This window comes from Halichoerus grypus, chromosome 10 (genome assembly GCF_964656455.1).
Source record: "Halichoerus grypus chromosome 10, mHalGry1.hap1.1, whole genome shotgun sequence".
In the NCBI taxonomy this organism is placed as follows: Eukaryota; Metazoa; Chordata; class Mammalia; order Carnivora; family Phocidae; genus Halichoerus; species Halichoerus grypus.
This window is the reverse complement of record NC_135721.1, coordinates 86,363,705-86,380,156: the sequence shown is the minus strand read 5'-3', so window position 1 is coordinate 86,380,156 and position 16,452 is coordinate 86,363,705. Positions and strand designations below refer to the sequence as shown.

General features: G+C 41.4%; 1 protein-coding gene across 1 annotated transcript in view; it reads left to right on the top strand.

The window, feature by feature from the left end:
* The window catches only part of SLC9A4 (solute carrier family 9 member A4), a 64,396-nt gene that overhangs the window by 14,272 nt on the left and 33,672 nt on the right, over window positions 1–16,452 (top strand). The window lies entirely within an intron of this gene.

Below are 16,452 nucleotides of genomic sequence, written 5' to 3'. Positions count from 1 at the left end.
CAGGGAGGGCAGGTGTCTGGTGCTTACCCAGCCTGGGACCCAAGCGATTTCCTTCAGACATGCACTCTCAACAAAACATCTGGAAGTTAGCCCAGAGCTGCCATTGACAGTGAAATATGGTGCTGGCTGTGGGGGCCTGAAGGGATCATGTGTGTGCACGCACATGCACACACATGCACCCAGGTGTGATGCAACCACAGGAATAGCTTGGGATAATGCTTGGAGCAGGCTGGAGAGATGGAAAGAGCGGGAAAAACAGAAGGGCAGAGGACACTCCCATGCAAACAGGATGTTGGAGAGGTCAGAGATTCACCAACCTGGAGGAGGCAAGTCTGACTCCTAAATGTCCCCAAATGGGTGACACTTTTACCTCCCAGATATGCTGTAGACTTGTTCACCAGCAGCCTGAAAGATCTGTCCCCTAGATGCATGTTACAATTCAGGAGCTTAAGCAGTACAGGGCCAGAGAGGGACACTGCAATCATTATTTCATTGGAATTCCTCAAATTTGATTCACAAACACTTGTTTCATTCATTTTCTTTGGGTTGACGAAACAATGATTGAAGTGGGAATTGTATAAATCGATTTTCAACCAGCCTACGCTGTGAGCCCTTTATGGGTGGTTAGAACTCCCTCCAGCTCACAAGTGCAGGAAAAAAGAACAAAGCCTCACTGGTTATCAAGTTGTCCTTCCTTTGTCAGGAGGGAGGGTTGAGCAGCTGTGGAAATGGATTTGGAAAAGAAACACTTGAGGAGAAAACAAACTCTTTAAGTCTTTAGAGAACAATCAGAATGATCACAGAAAAGTGTGTGGAAGCAGTTCTTTCAAAACCATAAGGACCATGCACTGCACACCGACTGCGCTAATTGCCCAGATGCAGAAGCAAAGGAGCGATGCCCCGCCTTTGATGAGCCACAAGCTATCAACATTTGCCTTGTTTCTTTTCATCTGTAAATTCTTTTTCTTACCCTAGAACCAGGAACCTGGCTGCTATTCTGTATTTTCTTTTCTTTTTTTAGATTTATGTATTTATTTTAGAGAGGAGAGAGAGAGCAAGCGAGCGAGCACGTGGGGGGAGGGGCAGAGGGAGAGACTCTCAAGCAGACTCCCTGCTCAGTGTGCGCCCCATGCAGGGCTCGATCTCCCAACCCTGAGATCATGACCTGAGCTGACCCTGACACCGTGAAACCAAGAAACCGGAAGGCCGAAACCAAGAGTTGTTCACTCAACTGAGTGAGCCACGCAGGTGTCCCCTTCTGTATTTTCTTATTGCCCTTTCAAGCCATAGAGATTTCTTAGGAGATTACATAATTCATTAATAAAAGTCACTGACTTGGGAGAAAAGCCTAGAACTACAAAGAGCCAAGAGAGTTTCCTAGTTCAGTGGTTTTCAGTAGAGCCCACCCTCTTCAACAGCATGTGTGCATGCATTCTCAAGGGTGAGTTGGGTGTGTCAGGCTGCTGTATGGAAAAAATATGCTCAGTGTCAGGTGAAAAGCCCCATGAGTTGGCTGACAAATAGTTTCCCTATAGCTTCCTCAATGATTATGTAAAGTGAACAGTAGGTCCAGCAGAACCTGTTGTACAAGGCTGCCCTGTGACATTATATCCAGGCCATGGGTTGGAGAGGCGAAACCACGGATTCTCTCTGGGCTTTGGTTCTCCAGATTTCACCCCTCACCACCCAGGACCAGCAGCGGTCCTTAGTGAGTATGAGACTCACAGCCTGGGAGAAAACAGAGAGATCATGAAATCCAGTGCCTTTATTTTAAAGATCAAAGTTCAGTCCTGTTTGATTGAGCCAGCGTTCCCCTGAATCTGAATCATCCATTTATTCATCATTCATTTATTCACAAAAAAATATTACCGAGCAACCCCTTTTGGTTTCTGAAAGTTCAGTTTCTCCAGAGACACAAATCACCGAGCTAGTCTTCAATGAATTTAAATCTACTGGTCACAGCTGATGTTTGCTTTTATAGTTAATAAAAGTTCTGAGGTTAATAGCCTTTAAATGACTTTTCCTGCCATGTTGGTATATTAACACCAGATGGTGAAAGATAGTCCTGTGGGCATTTGCTCTAAGCTGATGAGAGGGTGGGGGAGGCCAGTATGATGTAGACTCAGGGGTGCTAGGCTGCGACCTTCCTTGGATCATATAATGGGCGAGGAACAGGTGTTGGTGGGGGCCGCGTGATGACTATTAGATGAGTTTTGACTTGCTGAGTTTGAGATACCTATAAGCCATTGAAAAGAGTTTTTCCCTAGTTTTAGAAATAGGAGTCTGGAGGGTGGGGGCAGGATCTAATGGATGTGCACACTTGGAAGCCATGGGCTGGTAGGTGGTAATTGTAGCTTTGAAAGCTGGCAGCCTCCTTCCTACCATTCTTCAAGCTGAGAAGAATTTTCAAGCTTTTTACATTGAAAATGAATTTCTCAAAGAAGCTTCTTTGCTGTGCCCTACATCGATAAAATCCTGCTGCTCACACTTCTCTTTATTAAATTTTCTGACATCTGTTCAGGTCATCTTCTTGGCCTCTGTTCTCTGAGGTTCTAAGCAACACATATTCCAGGATATCCAGCCTAGGAGAGTCGGTAAATCCCATGTTAAATATCCTGTCCGGGGTTGTAGATCGTCGCTTTCCTTTCTTTAGGAGTGAGGCTAAATCTTCGTCCATTCTGTCTTTTATTTTATATCATTATGCGGTGCCGGCAAAGTTATTGCTGGGTTCTTAGTTGATTTCCTTTACCCGTCAGAGCCAGTGGTTGTCAAGGAAATGTTCTATGACAGAGTTTAGTGTGTCCACAACCCTTCAAACAAAAGAGAAAATTAGCTGTGCTTATTATTTAATTTCCCGTAAGATTGATGGGTACAGCTCCCTCTGACATTCTCTGTACCTTTCCAGTATCTGACATACAGTAAGGATCATCTTTACTGTGATTCTGAAATTTCAATACTTTTTACACATATGGAGAGTGTAGGAATTAGTTAGGCTTTTTGTTTTTAAGGAATTGAGTTTATGGCAAACTTAAGTAATGAGGATTAATTAAAAAGACACACAAAGCAATCAGGAAGACAGAGATCCCATAGTAGTCTGTTAGGGCCACCATAATAAATAGCACAGACTGGGGGGCTTACACCACAGAAATGTATTTTCTCATACTTTGGGAGAAGTCCAAGACCAAGGTGCTGGCAGGGTTGGTTTCTGGTGAGACCTCACCTCCAGGCTGGCAGCTGGCTGCCTTCTTGCTGTGTCTTCATGTGGCCTTTCTTCTGTGCGCCCTCTTGGTACCCCTTCCTTTTCTTATAAGGACATCAGTCCTACTGGTTTAGGACCCCACCCTTGTGACCTCATTTTAACTTAATTACCTCTCAATAGACCCTATCTCCTATCCAGTCACATTCTGCAGTACTGGAGGTTAAGACTTCCCATAAATTTGAGGAAGACACAATTCAGCTCAGAGAAACCCCATCAGGAACCCCTCAGGAAGGTCTCATAAAAGCTGTACCTGGAACCAAGCTGGTTTTAGGGATTTCAGAAGTACCAAAAGTTCAGGAAAAAAACCAGAAAAGTAAAACCAATGAATCACTGAAGTAGTCATTAGTATAAATTTATTGTGCATGGACCCAAAAAGATGTTTGCAAACTGGGAACACTCAAACCAAAACATGAAATGAGGATCATAGATATATTGTGAGCAAGCAGCTTATCTAGTGTGAAAGCAGGGACTGTTCTTCATAGTGATTGGTTACAATATTAGAATTTTCTTAAATGAAAGGGAATTGGTTAGTGGTCACTTCATATCAATTTTAGGGAACTATTTAAGTTTTGCTAGGGGCGCCTGGATGGCTCAGTAGGTTAAGCATCTGACTCTTGGTTTCGGCTCAGGTCATAATCTCATGGTTGTGAGATCAAGCCCCAAGTCAGGCTCCATGCTTAGCTGGGCGTCTGCTTGAGATTCTCTCTCTCTCTTGTCTGCTTGAGATTCTTTCTTCTCCTCTCCCTCTGACCCTCCCCCTGCTTGTTGACTCTCTCTCTGTAAAATAAATAAATAAAATCTTTAAGTTTTGCTAATGATTTTCAGAGGTGTGTGCAAAAAGAGACGCAGGTCGAGCTAGCCTGGCTTGTCTCACAAAACAAGGTAAATTAAGTGTTGCTGACTAAACCGCTTTTGTCTGCTCAGGACATGTTCCAGTCTGGTTTCCATTTGTGTTTAGTTTTAACAGAAGCAAGAGTTCATAATCTTCTCTGATAGTCAGGAAGGGCCAGGTTATGCTGTGGTAATAAACATCCTTCTAAACCTCTGTTGGCCTGAAACAACAGAGGTGTATTTCTTGTCTACCGTACTGGTTTCTCACTGGCCAGCAAAACGCTCTGTTCATCACGGTTACTCAGGACCCTGGGCTTAGAGAGCAGGCACCATATTGAGCATTGCTGGGCACTTCGCCAGAGGGCAAAAGATTTATGGAAACTCATCTCAGCAAGCAAGGGCCCCATCTCATAAGTGGTATATCGCACTCCTCGAAACTCATTCAAACTCAAAACTTGGCCAGGCCTAGTCATATGGTGGAGCTGAAAGTGCAATCCTACCAGGCGGCTAGAAGGGAAAGAACTATGGGCTAAACGGTGCTAATAACTATCACATCATCACTCCAGAGCCCCACCGTGGATGCAACATAGGTCAGTTGCTCAGAATCTGCTGCTTTTTATAGATCTTTCCAGTTTCACTCCAACTAGAGTCAACATAATCTACTCAATTATCTTTTCCCCTACTTCTTAGTGTTTATTATACAGTTTTTGGTCCTCATAACACATACTTCTTTGTGGCCCTTTATCATCTCTTAATTAGTCTCATGGTATTTATTCATCCACACCTAGTCAAGTCTACCCGTATGTCTCAGAAAGTATAGTTGCTATAGCTCATAACTAGGCAGAGGGTTTCACTGGCAGTCCCTGGTCTATGGACAGGCTTCTCAAGTCTGTCTACTCCTGTTCTTGAATGGGAAGTCTCATGTTGAAAGCCACATGAGGCTACCCCTTCCTTAGATTCAATGTCATAGATGTTACCCTTACAAGGAACCATAGCATGGTGGGGAATATGGCTACAATGTCCAGAAGGGTTCGTAGTCACAAAATATGCAATAACTTATCATTAAGTCCTCAGCTATTAGTGTTAAAGGAATCCAGGAGATTTAATATTGTGGAAACAAATAGCTTTCTCATTCTAAAGGATGGTTAAAAGTCAGTACAGTTAATGGACCTAGATGGTTATAAGATTTCTTTATTTTATGTGAAGTGGTATAATGTTAACACAAAGAAAAAGTTAAGTTTATATTGTAGAGTGCCAGTGAACATAATGCAAAGAAGTATGGACAATAATAAAATTAAAATAGAATTCTAAAAAGTATTCAAATAATCAAAATGAATGCAGGAAAATTAAAAAAAAAGAGGAAGAAAAGAGAAAATAAGTAATAAAATGGTAGATTTAAATCTAACCATAACAATGTCAATGCAAATTGAACAAACCTTTTAGAATCTCTAAAAGAAAGAAAGAGTTTTATTCAAGCCCAAGTTAGGACACCTGCCCGGGAAACATACTCTTCACAGGGAAGAAAGTGCTCCAGAGAATGAATCATTTTTACAGGCTTATGTACTTTTTTAAATATTGTAAAAGCTCAAAAGATTATAGATTAGCATATAGGCAGGAATCACAAGTTTTATCATAAAGGAATTCAGGGAGCAAGAACATTGATCAATCTTTCAAGGACAAGATGGTTTTCCTTTAAGCTACTCATTCACAAAGCAGATGTACAGTGCATGCATGGTGGGCCATAAATCAGGTTTTTGGTTGGAACAAAGTTTATTTACAGTCATGCTGACTAAGAAAAAAAATCTAAAATAGTTTCCCTTGTGTATCAGGCCTTTAGAGAGTTTTCCTTTCATCACAATAATTGCATTGAATGTTAATGGACCAATGCTCTAGTTAAAAACTGAGATTACCAGAACTAATTATAAAACAAGATTCAAATATATTCTGTTTATAAGAAACACAATGTAATTATAAAGATGCAAATAAGTTGAAAATAGGTGAATGCAAAAAGATACACCAGGCAAATGGTAAGCATAAGAATGCTGGTGTGGCTATATTGATATCATTTAAAATAGAAATGGCAAGGAGTGATTGCTTTCCAACTCACCTTGTGAGGCCAACTTTACACTAACACCAAAACCAGGCAAAGATAATGCAAAGAAAGAAAACTACAGACCAATATCCATCAAGAATATAGACTAAAACTACTTACGCAAAATATTAGCAAATCAAATTAAGCAATATATAACAAGAATAATAAATCACAACCACAAAATGTACATTCCAGAAATGCAAGTTTAACATTGGAAAAAAATCTATCAATGTAATTCACACTATAAATAGAATTAATGGTTGTATCAATAGATGCAGAAAGTCATTTGACAAAATTCAGTGCCCATTTATGATAAGAAACTCCTAGCAAGGTAGAAAGAGTAAGTAACTTCTTCAACCTGATAAAGGATATTTATGAAAAACCAGAGCTAACATCATACTTAAGAATATCACTCTCAACACTTCTTTTTATTAGGCAAAAAATAAGAAAGCATTAAGACAAAATCACTAAAGAAGTAGTGTGTTTGTCTCTATTTATGGAGGACATGCCAGTTTATGTAGAAAATCCTGAAGACAAAACAGCTACTAGAATTAAAAAGTAAATTTAGCAAGGTCACAGGATATAGGGCTAATGTACAAAAATCAACAGCACTTTAATATAGCAGTGGCAAATGACTTTAAATACTAGTAGCAAAAGAAAATCTCAAAATTCCATTTATAAATACTGTCAAAATAGAAATTCTTAGAAGTTCAACAAAGATGTGCAAGAACTTTTCACTGAATATTATAGATCATTGCTGACATGAATTAGAAGACCTAAATAATATCATATTTGTTAATGGAAGATTCCATTAGTATTGGGGAGGACAACTTTCTTTTAATTGATCTGTAGATTCAGTAAAATCCCAGTCAAAATCCCAGAATTTTTTTTGTAGAAATGGACGAGCTGATCTTAAAATCTGATTGAAAGTTCAAATGAAAATCTGATTGACATTAAATGCTCAAAGCAATTTTTAAAAAGTAAGTACAAAGATAGAAGACTTATATGAAGACTTACTATAATGCTACAATAATAATAAAGCAATAACATCACAATATTAATCAAACAATAGATATGACCTCATGGAGGAAAAATAGAGAGGCCAGAAATAGACTTGCACATACATGGTCAATCGATTTTTGGCAAAGGAACCAATGAAAAGGAAGACATTGTGTTAAAATAACTATGGGTATCCATGTGGAAACATATGAGAATTGCCCCGTACCTCACACCAAATGCAAAAATTAGCACAAACCGTGTCATAGAATAAATGTAAAAGCTGAAATTACAAGTCTCCTGGAAGAAAAAAAAAATCTTCATGACCTCGGAGTGGGCAAAGGCAGAAAAAACACAAACAACAGAAAGAAAAAGGTAATAAGTTGGATTTTATCAAAAGAAAAAATTTTGCTCTTTGAAATACACAAGTAAATAAAAAAATAAGCCAAAGAATGGGAGAAAATGTTTGCCATGCATGTATCTCAGAAAAGACTTACATCCAGGATAAAGAATTTTATAACTCAATAATAAGAATATAAATAACTCAAAAATGGGTAAAAGATTTGGAAAGATATATCATAAAACATGATATACAAGTGGTCAGTAAACACATGAAAATTTGTTCAACATATTTTGTAATCAGGAAAATGAAAATTAAAATCACAATGAGATACCATTACACACCCCTTAGAGTGGTTAGAATTGAAAAGACTGACAGTATTAAGTGTCGACAAGGATATAGAACAACTGGAAATCTCATACATTTCTGGTGGAGATGGAAAATGGTTCAATGACTTTGAAAGACAATTTGGCAGGGGCTGTCGACTGAATGTTCATGTCCTCCGCCAGATTCGTATGTTGAAACCTAATATCCAGTTGGATAGTATTAGGAGATGGGGCCTTTGGAAAGTGATAAGGGCATGAGATTGGAATCCTCATGAATGGGGTTTGTGCCCTTATAGAAGAGACCCCAGAGAGCTAACTTGCCCTTTCTGCCATGTGAGGACACAATGAGGAAATAGCTGTGTAAGCACCAGGAAAAAGGCTCTTACCAGACACCAGGGCCTTGATCTTGGACTCAACAACTTCTAGAACTGTGAGAAATAAATTTCTGTTGTTTATAAGCCACCCAGTCTATGATATTCCCTTAGAGCAGCCCATGTGGACTAAGACAGCAGTTTCTTAAAATTGTAACTTGTATGTACCACACTACCTCGTCATTCCACTCCGAGGTATATATCCAAGAGAAATGAAAACACAGGCCTACACAAAAGACTTGTACGTAAATGTTCATAGCAGTAATATTCCGATAGTAGAAACTGGGTGGTGGGGGAAGCAGGGAACACATCTCCTTCAACAGGTGAATGGATGAGCAAAATGTCTTGTAACCATGTAATGGAATACTTCCCAGTATTAAAAAGGAATGAGCCACTGATACTTGTACAACATGGGCAACTCCCCAAAACATTATTCTGAGCTAAAGAAACCAGACACATAAGAGTCCATATGTTATTATTCAATATATATCAAATACAAATTAATCTAGGGATGCCTGGGTGGCTTAGTCGGTTAAGTGTCCGACTCTTGATTTCATCTCAGGTCATGATCTCAGGGTCATGAGATGGAACCCCGTCAGGTTTGTGGAGCCTGCTTAAGATTCTCTCTTTCCATCTCCCTCTATCCCTCCTGTTCCCCACCCCTGAAAAATAAACAAAAAACGAAAAACAAATTAATCTACAGTGGTAATAACAGATCAGTGGTTTCCTGGGTTCGGGATTAGAGGGAGGGATGGACTTTAAAAGAGTAATAAAGAACCTTTCTGGGTTCATGGAATTGTCTGGGTCTTGACTGTGGTGGTGATTTTGCAGGCATATACAATGGTCAGAATTCATTCATTTTAGATGTAACTTATCATATGCAAATCATTCCTCAATAAATTTGACAAAGAAAAAAAAATATCAGCACATTTGAAATCAGCCCTCCACCTCTGCTAAGCCTTGGTGGGTGGGCTGGTGTCTTTAGCCACTGTTTTGTGTATTGAAAGGGTTTTGCAAAATTTGCAGTGGTTTCTGTTTTTTGGGGTTTTTTTTTTAAGATTTTATTTATTTATTTGAGTGAGAGTGAGAGAGCACAAGCAGGGGGAGCGGCAGGCAGAGGGAGAGGGAGAAGCAGGCTCCCCGCTGAGCAAGGAGTCCGATGCGGGGCTCGATCCCAGGACGCTGGGATCATGACCTAAGCTGAAGGCAGATGCTTAATTGACTGAGCAACCCAGGCGTCCCTCAGTGGTTTCTGTTAAAGGGTTGACGTTATTATGATCTTGGGAAGTTTCATGAACAGTCTGGGACACCCATACTGACCCTCTCTTCAGGTTTGATAATTTGCTAGAATACCTCATAGAACTCAGGAAAGCACTTTACCTTGGTTGCCAGCTAATTATAATGGCTGAAACTCAGGAAGAGCCAAATGAAAGAGAGCATAGGGCAGGGTACGGAAGGAAGGGTGCAGAGCTTCCATGTCCTCTCCAGGCATGCTACCCTCCTGGCACCAACCCGGATGCTTTCTGACCCTGGTAGCTTCGGGTTTTTCTGGAGGTTCCATTACATAGGCATGATTGATTAAATCATTGGCCATTGGTTATTGAACTCAATCTCTAACCCCTCTCCTCCCCCTGCAGGTCATGGGGTGGGGATGAAAGTTACAACCCTCTAATCACTTGGTTGGTTCCTCTGGCAACCAGCCCACCTCCTGAAGCTCTCTGGGACCCAGGCAAGAGTTACCTCATTAGCAGAAACTCAGCTGTGGTTGAAAATGGTCCATTAGGAATAACAGAGGATGCTCCTCTCACTCAGGAAATGGCAAGGTCTTTAGGAACTCTGTGCAAGGTAGTGGGGACAAAGACAATAAATCCATATTTTTTGTTATATCACAATACTGCATCTCCACCCTGAGTGAAGAGAGTAAATCTAATCTTGTTTCCATGAATGCCATGGACATGTTTGAGATTTAGCATTGGCTGACATTTCCCCTCCAACATGTGAAAAATATCCACATGATTGTGATTGAAGTGAGTCCAAAGAAAATCTTTTACAACTCTAATGACATCCAGAGCCATGTAATTTGAAAGATAAGAATTGTTTTTCATGTAGTCATATGGACTGTGTCTGTAAGTGTAGTCTTCTTAAATTACATGTGCGACTTTAGCTTCTCAAACTAGCATGGCATCTTTCTGGCAGTGCATACTGGTGTCCAGGGACAGGGCTGGCCCAACTGACTTTCCCAGGCCCTGGGAACAGACTGGGTAGCTCCTTATAACCTGGAGAGCTATGCAGAGGAGTTTTCGTTTGTGGCAACAACATGCAAATCTTTGAGTCTTACTCATATCCCCTGTGTTTCCTCTGGATTTGAGAGTCAAACTCCCACTAACACTCATTCAAACCTGCCTTTTTGGGGCCTTGTGGAATGTCTGGCTCCTCATCTTGGCTTCACTCCTTGGAATATGAGCACATCTGCAAAGGTGCAACTGCAATGCTTCTAGGATCTGTATGTGGGTTGCTCCAAGGTCAGGCAGAATGTAAAATGGGACTAAGTAAACTCACTGAGTTGGGATACAACCACTAAGCTTCTTTTGCGTTCATTTTTAAACTTTATGTCACAATTTCCTTTCAAACACTCAGCCAAGATTTTTCTCAAAATCTGGCCTCACTTTGCTTAAACAAAAGAGACCAATATTATAACAGTTTTGTAAAATATGCTTGGTACTCAAATGGACATATTGGTAGATGTTGTCCAGGTCAGTCATGTGCCAGACATTCAAAGGGCATTTAGATGCACAAAAGATGTATAAGGGAAACTCCTGTGAGAGAAGATGGGGAGGGAGCTCGGAGAAATGGGGAGCCTCAGACCATCGTGCAGAGTGACCCCACGTGCTGAAGGGGGCTCAAGGGAAACCAGATGGGTCTGTCTGACTGCATTTCTGAGAGAGTTTATCCAGCCCAGTGGGAGTCTTCAGGCTAAAAGCACCCATCAGAGGAGTCCTGCACCTTCCAAGATTGGGCCTGCCTTAGGGCCCTGCCACACCAGGTCCTTGGCTGAGGACAGCGATGGGAATCAAGGTGCGGCAGTTGGCTGCTCAGTTTCATTCCCTGTAGTTGGAGACCTGAGGGGTCCTGACTGCCTCAGATGGAGAGGTAGATAGCTTATAGATGGATGATGGATGGATGGATAGATAGATGACAGACAGACAAGCGGGATTAGAAAGGATATATATGTGTGTGTGTGTTTATATAATATTTACATATGTATTTATAAATATATATATAAATATATGTAATATTTAGAGTGGCTTTCTCTGGGAGGGACTGGGAGACAATTGCGGGAATTTTCCTTTGTATTTTTATATTCTCTAAAATTTCTGCGCATCAGCATGTGTATTCTTAAGCAAATCTGGTGTGAAATTTCAGCAAACCTCTCTCTTTTTAAGACAATCCCTTTCCTAAGTGTGCAGATGTACAGAGCGCAAATGTACAGTGCTCATGATGTGAGAGTATGTGTGTCCTTGCTTGAGCCAATTTGCACAAAGCTTTTTGCTTCTTCTTCTTTTTTTTTTTAAGATTTATATTTTTAAGAGAGAGAGAGCATGAGCAGGGTGGGGGGTATCAGAGGGAGAGGGAGAAGCAGATACCCCGCTGAGCAGGGAGCTCACCGCAGGGCTCCATCCCAGGACCCTGAGATCATGACCTGAGTTGAAATCAAGAGTCGGTTGCTTAACCGACCCAGCCACCCAGGCACCCCTTTTTGCTTCTTCTTATTCACCTTCCCCAGCTTCTTCTCCTTCTCCCAGATGATGCACTAGAAACATCTCTTTAAGAGAGGAAGGGAGACTGTTTACAGTCTTCGTCTATATCCCTTATCTAACTAAGCTTGTGGGTTACTGGCTGTTAGTCACATTAAAAAGCAAGAACTAATCCAGACATGGAAAACATGTGTCCTAGGCTCTCTAAAGAAATAAAATGGATCCATCCGGAGGAAAGCCACAGTTTAGGACTTTATGAAATTCAAAATCAAGTTGTAGCCTGAGATGTACAATGAAAATCTGCTAGTCTATAATACAAGGTAATTCATTGTAAGGTCATTTTGGTTATAGAAGCTGTACTGGAAAGAATATTTTTCCCACAAAACTCATGTCCACCCAGAACCTCAGGATGTAATCTTATTTGGAAATAGTTCTTTGCAGATACAATTAGTTAGGATGAGCTCACACTGGATTGATGTGGGTCATAGTCCAATGACTAGTGTCCTTGTAAGAAGGTAATGTGAAGATATGGAGGAGGGGACACAGAGGGAAGGACATATGTAGAAAACGGCAGAGACCAGAGTGGTATGTCCACAAGTCCAGGGGCACCAAGGTTTGCCAACAACCACTAGAAACCAAGAAGAAACAAAGAACTGTCCTATCCTAGAGACTTCAATGGAGTGTGGTCCTCTCAGCACCTTGATTGTGGACTTCTAGCCTTCAGGGCAGTGAGAGAGAATAAATTTCTGTTGATTTAAGCCATCCAAGTTTGGTGTATTTTGTTACAGCAGCTCTAGGAAACTCATACAGAGGGCAATGTGACAAAGCTGCACTGGGGAGGGGAGGTGCATTGGACCTGTGAGCAGAGTGGCTACTGGACGCCCTCCTCATGTCTCCTCTCCCCATCCGACATGGTCCATTAGTGATATAGTTTCTTACGTGAGGAGTGGTGACAACCGAGCTACTTTAAGGACTGACCTTTGTGCCAACTCGTATTCCAAAGCCAAAGCCATTCTGTACTGGATAAGATTTTTTTCTTTTTGAAATTCTCTTTACTAAAGGTATTATCATTTCCAAGGCTAGAGGATGTAGAGACTGAAGTTTCCATTTAAAGGTAAGTGCTCACAGCTGTGAGGGTCATGCAAGAACAGGAAACCACACAACACATTGTCATTTCCGTAACATCATGGCAATATCAAAGAGTCAAAAAAAAGTCCAAAAGGATCTTTAAGGGAAAATTAAATGGAACAAAATTGGAGGCTGTAAAATGGCATACTGTGAATGCATGAGAAGTCCTTATACACAGAGGTAACATCATATTTTAAGACCCATTCTTAGGGAAACCCAAAAACAACAAGTGACTTTCAGCTTTTAACTAACAAATTCCCGGGAAAACAGAAACATTTGTGGGGTTTTTTCCCCCACTTATTGTTACCTTTTGAATTGAATTTTTTCTGTTTAACTTTCCTTCTACGTAAGTTGGTATACAAAGACTAAATGTGAAAAGTCACCACTCTTGCAATATCTTGTAGCAAAACCCTAATATCTTTTTTGAGAGAGAGAGAGCAGGTGTGTGCAGTGGGATGGAGGGGCAGAGGGAGAGGGAGAGAGAGAGAAAATCTTAAGCAGGCTCCATGCCCAGCACCGAAGTGGAAGTGGAGCCTGACTTGGGGCTGGATCCTGTGATCCTGAGATCATGACCTGAGCCCAAATCAAGAGTTGGATGCTTAACTGACTGAGCCACCCAAGTGCCCCAAACCCTATCTTAAAGAAGGTGATATACAAGTCTGTGATTCAGAAAGGAAATTCAAGTCCAGAGGCTCTGTAGGGAAAAGTGAGGCCAGACAAGAGCATTTTCCCAATGAGCAGCTATCTTTGTCACCTAAGGAACCAAACCAGATTAAGAAAAAACAGAATAGATTTCCAAGAGAAGGAGGCAGGGAGAAAGATCTGAGGTATCATTGTAAGAAAGAAATTTTCTACATGGGGCCAGATTAGGTGCATCCTGCTTGGTGTGGGAGGGCCATGGAAGGGGGGCCAGAACCGAGAACAGTATTTAAGTGTTGGTTGCAGTATAAGCAAGTTGTGTGTGTTCTTTGGAATGCCCATAGTTATAATAGCAACCAGCTAAATATGTAAAACTTGAAAGAATGGAATATTTAAATTCTTAGGAAAAAAGAACACCAATTCATCCTCCAGAGATGTAGTACAAAGGTGCATTTCATAGACTCCCAGGGAAGGACATGATATGGGCCCAAGGACCCATCCTGCCCCAGGTATCACCGGCTCCTGTCCCAGCCCCTACCTCCCATCTCCAGAAATACAATTAAATATAAAAGTATGAGAAATTACATGTTAACTACTGGACTCAAGAAGAATTCTGTCTACACGCCATAAACTTTTTAAAAATTCTGCTGAAGGGTGCCTGGGTGGCTCAGTTGGTTAAGCGACTGCCTTTGGCTCAGGTCATGATCCTGGAGTCCCAGGATCGAGTCCCACATCGGGCTCCCTGCTCAGCAGGGGGTCTGCTTCTCCCTCTGACCCTACCCGCTCTTGTGCTCTCTCTCTCTCACTCTCTCTCTCTCAAATAAATAAAATTAAAAAAAAAATTCTGCTGAAAATGTTTTCAGATATACCAATTGAAATTTAAAACCTGTTGCAAATCCCATATTGCCTAACTTTTTTTCTTTCTCCTTCCAGCTTCATTGAGATATAATTGACATATACCCTTGTGTAGAGCTGGATAAGATTTTTTTTTGAAAAATATATTTTCTTTTCTTTTTTTTTTTTAAAGATTTTATTTATTTATTTGTCAGAGAATGAGAGAGTGAGAGAAAGAGAGCCCAAGCAGGGGGAGTGGCAGGTAGAGGGAGAAGCAGGCTCCCCACTGAGCAGGGAGCCCGATGCGAGGCTCGATCTCAGGACCCTGGGATCATGACCTGAGCCGAAGGCAGATGCTTAACCAACTGAGCCACCCAGTGTCCCTGGATAAAATTTTTGATCTCCACCCAGAAATGGATAGCAAAGTGTATTAACAGGTTATACAGCAACTCTAGGGCATCCATAAACAGAGACACTCATTGCCACAGACCAGCTGCTTGTTCTATTTCTGCTACTGGAGAACAACCTCACTCAAACAAATGTGAGGCACTCCTTAGAAAAAAATGCAAATGAGATGAAGTGGGGCTTTGCTTTAAATGTACCTTGATGGTTTATGATTGTGAACGTAACAAGAAGCCAGCCTAGGCTTCTTCATTGACCATCTCATCAGAAAACAACAAACTTTAATCATAAAGGTGATGTCATGGGGGGTCAGCAGAGGCCCTTCACAGAGCAGATCTGGAGGGGGCAGGACAGGGAAAAAGGCTGGGGAAGGAATGGCAGGTTGAAGACCACGGCCAAGGGGTCAGTGTGTACACAAGGCAGCCAGTAGGTCTGGTAAGCCCCATGGGTGAAGCCAAGGCTGATATCCAAATGCCGTCAGGGCACCCTGAAGAACACAGGTGAGGGTCTCAGTAAGAAAGACAAATTGGGGATGGAGAAGTTGGAGTCACACAGGAGGCTCAGGCCTGGGCAAGCCTTGCAGGTCGCAGAGTCGGGGATCATTCCAGAAGTAAGGTGAGAGCAGAGTGTGAGCCGGAGAAATGAATGGGTAGAGACCTAACTATTCTGGAGGGTCCATCCACTCCTGTGGTTCCACATACAGCAGATAATCGTTTCCTTGAGTTTTAGCTTCTGCTCCTGTTCTGATTTTTTTTTTTTCCCATTTTTCCTAGTATAGGCAAACAAAGGCCAATAGGTATATGCTGTGGTTTATCAGGACTCTTCAGGGCCTAATATCCTCAAAGGTCTTCAATTTCCTCAGAAATCTTACTTTACCTGTTTTGTGCGTCTCGTTAACTGTGCGGCAGCTGCCACTTTTCAGAAGTTCAGTCTCAGTTCTGGGCTGCCAAGCACATCAAGTAGTGATCCGTAGATCACTGTAATTTCTTTCTTTCTTTTTTTTTTTTAAGATTTTATTTCTTTATTTGAGAGAGGGAGAGAGAGAGCACATGTGGGGGAAGGAGGAGAGGGAGAGCGACAAGCAGACTCCATGATGAGCGGGGTTTCATCCCAGAACCCTGAGATCATGACCTGGGCCAAAATCAAGAGTCAGATGTTTAACTGAGCCACTCAGGTGCCCCCACCATAATTTCTTATACATGTTGAAGTAAGTAGAGAAATAGCAGGAAAATTGGGAGTGTGTATCACATGGGTTCAAGTGGTTTGGAGGATTCAATGAGATGACATATATGCAAAGTGGGGTCCAACTGAGAGAGAGAAACCACACAGTAGATTAAACAGAGAAATTTTAATATCAAAATGATCAACTATAACAAAGGACTAGCTGTAAGACATGAGAACTCTTCCTGGTACCCTAAGGCTGAGGGATGGTTCCCCCCCTCAAAGGACAAACTTGAAAGGGGTTCAGATCTCCCTGGA